The sequence below is a fragment of the Otolemur garnettii genome, unplaced genomic scaffold (genome assembly GCF_000181295.1).
Source record: "Otolemur garnettii isolate 467f Iridium unplaced genomic scaffold, OtoGar3 scaffold00013, whole genome shotgun sequence".
NCBI lineage: Eukaryota > Metazoa > Chordata > Mammalia > Primates > Galagidae > Otolemur > Otolemur garnettii.
The window spans coordinates 2,746,767-2,751,975 of NW_003852408.1; the positions used below are offsets into that span (position 1 = coordinate 2,746,767).

Genomic DNA, 5,209 nt, shown 5'->3' on the forward strand with positions numbered 1-5,209 from the left:
TTGCTCAGGCTGGTCTTGAACTGAGCTCAAAGGATCCTCCCACCTCAGCCTCCCAGAGTGCTAGGATTGTAGGTATAAGCCACTGTGCCCAGCCAAAAATGTTCATTTTTAAAAAGAAGGTAGCCAGAATGGGACATGGGTGAGGCTCCCTTTGAGGAGGGGCTGAGTGAAGACATATGTCTCCACGCCCATTCAGCAAGGACTTTCTGGGACCCCTGTGCTACTCTCAGCTGCACCCAGGAGGCCTGGCCTGACCTCTTCTCTCACCCAGCATCTAGCCTTTGGGGGCTGCAGGGGCCTCTCTTGGGGTAGGGCTGCCCCATGCCCTGTCTTGGCTCCCAGACCAGCTTGGGGTCTGTGGCCTGGAGCAGGAAGAAGACTTGGTACTGTCCATCACATAGGCTCAGAAGGGGTCAGAATTGTGGACAGTGAGAGCTTTAAAGCCTGTCACGTTTCTGTCAACCTCTTCACTGGACAATGGTGAGAACAGGCTTTGGAGAACCTGGCCCTGCCCCGCAGTCACGCACAGGCTGTTATTTATAGAGAAGACAGGTATGTTGGATGAATCACTGAGACTCACTCTGGGTAATTTCTATTCCTGTGGACTCCTGGAAGTCACAAAATGCAAGGCTTTAAAAAGTACTCCATGCCTTGGTCCTCTGATAGGGCCTCCCAGCACCTCCTGGACACGGCAGCCACATTGGCCAGGCTGTGTTTCAGCACAGATTCTCCTAACAGGCTGGCATCCATGAGGGCTCCCAGCTGAGAGCCAACCATGAGTGAGTCTCATCTTTCCCAGCCCCAAAGGTGGGGGAACCCAGAGAAATCTCTGCTTGCAGAGCCCTCGGAGCCTACAGGCCCACAGCTGCCCCAGATCTTTGTGCAGGCCTGAAATGGACAAGCTGGGGCTGGCACAATGGGCTACCCGCTGCAGTCTCCACCCCCCACCCCCACATACTATCCTTGCAGACACACATGCAGAGGCTTAGGCCTCTCCCAGGCTGGGCCTTGAGTCTTCCGGGCACAAAAGTCCTAAATATGAAGCTGGTGCCACACTCCTTTCTGTGGGCTGCCATTATAAGTCCTAGACCCCAGAAGTGCTGAAGCTCACTGTCCCAGTGTGGTGCCCGCATTAGAACGTAAGGGGTGTGTGGGAGGCTTTGTTCTCTTTCAGAGGCTTCCCAAGGCCTTCACACACAGGGTGATTCTTGCCTTTTTGCTTTTGTTTTTGACACCTGGCTGAGTGTGTGAATCCTCCAAGAGGGCACAGAGTATAGACCACCTTTCTGGAAATATGGTCCCTATGCCCAACACTCTTATTTCACTTAGAAGGGAGGGACTCCCCCACCAGGCCCCTCTCTGGATCAGAGAGGAACAGCTGGTAGTCAGGTGGGCTGATGCTGGAGCCACTTGAAGAGCATCTGGCCCCACCCTCTGTTTTACTGACAAGGAAGTTGAGACCCAGACAAGGGAAGTGACTCTCCCCAGAGCAAGGCTGGTGGCCAGGACTGGAAGAGAAATGACATCTCACAGCTCACTCAGCTGCTCTAGACCACCAACAGGTAACAGCCTCCGGCCATTTAGAGAAACTGAGGCACAGGAACTTTAACCTGACCTCACTCTTGTGGACTGCAGGTGACTTTCCTGAGGATAGCAGGGCTTAGAGGGCATGCATTCTGGCCACACCTGCCCAACTCAGTGGGGTGGCAGGGCAGCGGCAGCTCCCAGCAGCTTCCATGACAGCAGCAGCAGGAGGCAGACCTGGTTTGTCCCTGATTATGGGTGACATTTTTCTAAGAACCCTCAACTTCCTACTGATCTGAGTCAGGGTGACAGCATCTTGTTGGGGTGGGGAAACCTCATTGTAGGCAGCCCGGGAGGCTTCCCTAGCGGACTTGGCTTGCGTGCCACCACCCTCCACTGGGCCCACTGCCTGATTCCCCAGAATCTTGTTGGGAAATCACCAAGTGCCCCAGATTACAGACTTTCAGGAACCATCCTGCAGCCCCTGAGCAAGGTGCTGGGGCAGGCCGGGAATGTGCTTGGGATCCCAGGCCAATCGTTTACCAGCTATGGAATTTCCTTAGCCTCAGTTTACCTCTCTGGGGAATGGGGGCAGAAATGGTTTCTTCCTCATGGGGCTCTTCAGGGCAGTAACTGACCTAGGGTGCTCACCCGCTAGTAAACACCGGGCAAGCTCTGTTGCCACCCTTCTGGAGCCCTAATCAAATGTCTCTTGGAGAGACTGAGGGGAAGACACTGGCAGCATTTAAAACCCTGAACATCCTGTGCTTCCCAAGGCAGTGGAGATGAAGGGACAAGGGTGCGAAAAGCGCTGCCCACAGCTGTGTGGAAGGCTTGGGTCTCCTCTGGTCTGAGTGGTTGTCCCAGCCCCAGGGGGACACTGGTCACTGTGGAGCTGCAGCAGACCAGGACGATGGTCATTTGTTCCTTCATTCCTCTTCTCCCAAGGGAGGATTTTGTGGCCTGTAGATTTTATGTGTGGTATGAAGGCGAAGGAAATACAGTCTTTGTCTTGGAGTTGCTGAAAGGACACAGTTCTCTGTAGTACACAGGTGACACTTAGTGGTCCTCACTTGAGTGCAGTGGGGGGACCACACCAGCTCATGCAGGTGAATCAGGGAAGCAGCGTTTGGATGAAGGGTGGGATTTTAGTACTAGAGGAAGAGTCTAAGCAGCCGAGGGGTTGGTAAGTGGAGCCAGGCATGGGCAGAGTGAGGGGGCTGGGAAGCTCCTGGGTCTCCCAGGTACCCTTGCTGGTGATGCTGCTGGGGGCCAGGAAGAGGGGCAGATGAAGGGGAGACTCAGAACATGAGTTCTAGTTAGATGCCCACCTGGCCTGTTTGACCCAGGATAGACTCTTAGTGTCTCCAAGTCTCACCATTCTTATCTGCAAAATGAGCATAATTAGAACAACTTTCCAGGAGTGTATGAGTCCCCTGCATAGAACACTGAGCACACAGTGGCTACATCTCAAGTCCCCAGCTGGCTCTGCACTCTCCCAGCCCCATTCCAACCCTACTAAGCTCCAGCAAAATTCTGGCATCAGGGAGACGGTGTCCATGTGCTGTCCCTGCTGTGTCTTGTTCCTTCTTGCATCGCGGCCTCAGATGCCCGGCTCAGGCATAGACTGATGAATTTACTCACCCTGGTGGGAGTGGTAGACTACCGCACCCAGGTGGGCATTTGCATTGTCACCGTGGCATTCAGCACAGTGACCCTGAGGAGGCTGAGATTTCAGGCAAGGAGACAAGATGAGAAGAGACTAGTCCGGCGGAGTGTCCCAGCCTCCTCAGATACATCCCTGAGGCTGTACCAGCATGGCTGTCTCAAGTTCTAGCTCTGCCATCTCTGAAGTGGCTCACACTGTGGCACTCTGCACAGGTGACAGCTTGGCAGCTACGTGAGATGGGGACCTCATTTCTTAGATTGAAAACCTCTTTGAGGTTGTGTTCTTCCTGCTGCCTGTGTTCTTTGGAAAATCCAGGCCACAGAGGGACGGAAGGATGGTATGATATTGAGCCACAGTGCCAGGTTTCAGGGTGTTGTCTGTGCAGATGTGGCCTCAGGGCTGCCACAAGTGGGACGCTGGATTCTTGAAGGTAAGGGCAGTTGGAGGTGACATGGGGTGCTGGCAGAATCATAGTGAGGCCAGGCTCTGGGATCCCAGGGCTGAGCAGGGCCTTAGAGACAGGAGAACTGAGACAGAGCCCCATAAGCAGAGGAAGCCAGGAGGGAAACCCAAGCCTCTGGACTCACAACCCTGTCCCTTTTCACATGTGAGGTATTTTTTCTCCTTTTCATTAAACATTAGGAAACAGTCATATATTGAAAGAAGAGTCTACTTCAGGGTTAAAAAAAACAAAGAAAAGCACCTTCCATCAGGACATGGCTGTATGTGTGAAATCTCTCTACAGTATTCTAGCTGGGCAGTTCTCCTGGCCTTTGCTTGCATACCTCTGGTGTGCTCCCTGCAGGGCAAGGCAGCGTCTCTTGACAGTCTGATCCCAAGGTAGGTCTGCTTTCTGCAACACCTGTCTTGAACATTGGAGGGTGCTGTTGTTTCTCCTTCTACAGATTGGGAGCACTTCTAGGCCTTTCTACAGCTTCTGTGCTGTTGCTCTGCAGCCCCGTCACCTGCAGCCCTGCAGACAGACAGCCCTCAGTCCCAGGGGGATCAGAGCCACTGTGGCCCCCATTCCTCTTCTAGGTTCTCTGAGTGTAGGCTTAGTTCACGCCATTTCTTTTTCCTGTTTACAAGAACACTTAGGAATTCCCATTTGGGTTTTGTGTATAAATATTGTTTCTTTCCAGCAATGCATTTCTGATTTTTAGCTCTGACTCACACGTTACCTAAGAGCCTGTGTAAGAGAATTCACAGAAATGTCCGATACATATTATTCATACCATGGCGCTGCAGCAAAGTGGTCAGAACCAACGAATAGCTGTTTTCCTGGTGGTCTGAGAACAAGGAGTGTAGAATCGCCTTTGTCTTTGAGGACTTGCCTTGACTCAGGAATGGGATAAATTTTGTGAAAGACCCTTCTAGTCTTCTAAAGAGAGTATATTTCCTTGATTTACAATTTAATTCTCCTTCCTGATTTGCTAGTTTACTTTATTAATTGGGCTGTGCAGAGCTCTAATTTCTCTGTCTAACTGATCGATGATACTTGAAGAGAGGAGATATTTCCATTTCCCCTTGTTTCTTTTGCATTTCAGGCACGTTCCCGTTATGTACTTCTTTGCTATGCTCATTGGAACATAAACTGAGCCTTTTATGTTTTTATTATTTATTGAAACTTTCACCATCGTGGAGGGTTTGTGTTACTTTCTCAATTCTTTCTACTAAAAAAAGTTTGCTCTGTCACCTTCCCTTCATTTCTAGCACACTATGTGCCTGATAAACCAGGGATTATGTTATCATTTTATTTCGCCTGTACCCTTTGTTGTCTGTGCAAGATAATTGGATTCTGGTTTTTGTTAATGGATGGTTGGTTTTAATAGATTACTACAGAGGGCTAACAATTGTTTAGAATACTCATAGAAACCTCTGCGGGGTTGCCTTCCATATTGAAACATTGTAGATTTTTTCATTTTCACATTCTTTTGTGAATTTTCTTTTTCTTTTGTCCCTTTAAAATAAATAAGGTAATTTAACCAATATCCAATTTGGGAAATATTTAGGTTT

The 5,209-nt window shown here is 50.4% G+C and overlaps 1 protein-coding gene across 1 annotated transcript in view; it reads left to right on the forward strand.

The window, feature by feature from the left end:
- Nucleotides 1–1,530: 1,530 nt before the first annotated feature.
- Nucleotides 1,531–5,209, forward strand: part of GPR55 (G protein-coupled receptor 55) — an 11,638-nt gene continuing 7,959 nt past the window's right edge. The window contains exon 1 of the mRNA XM_003784875.2: nucleotides 1,531–1,562. The gene's annotated coding sequence lies outside the window, so the exon portion shown is untranslated. The remainder of the gene's footprint in view (nucleotides 1,563–5,209) is intronic.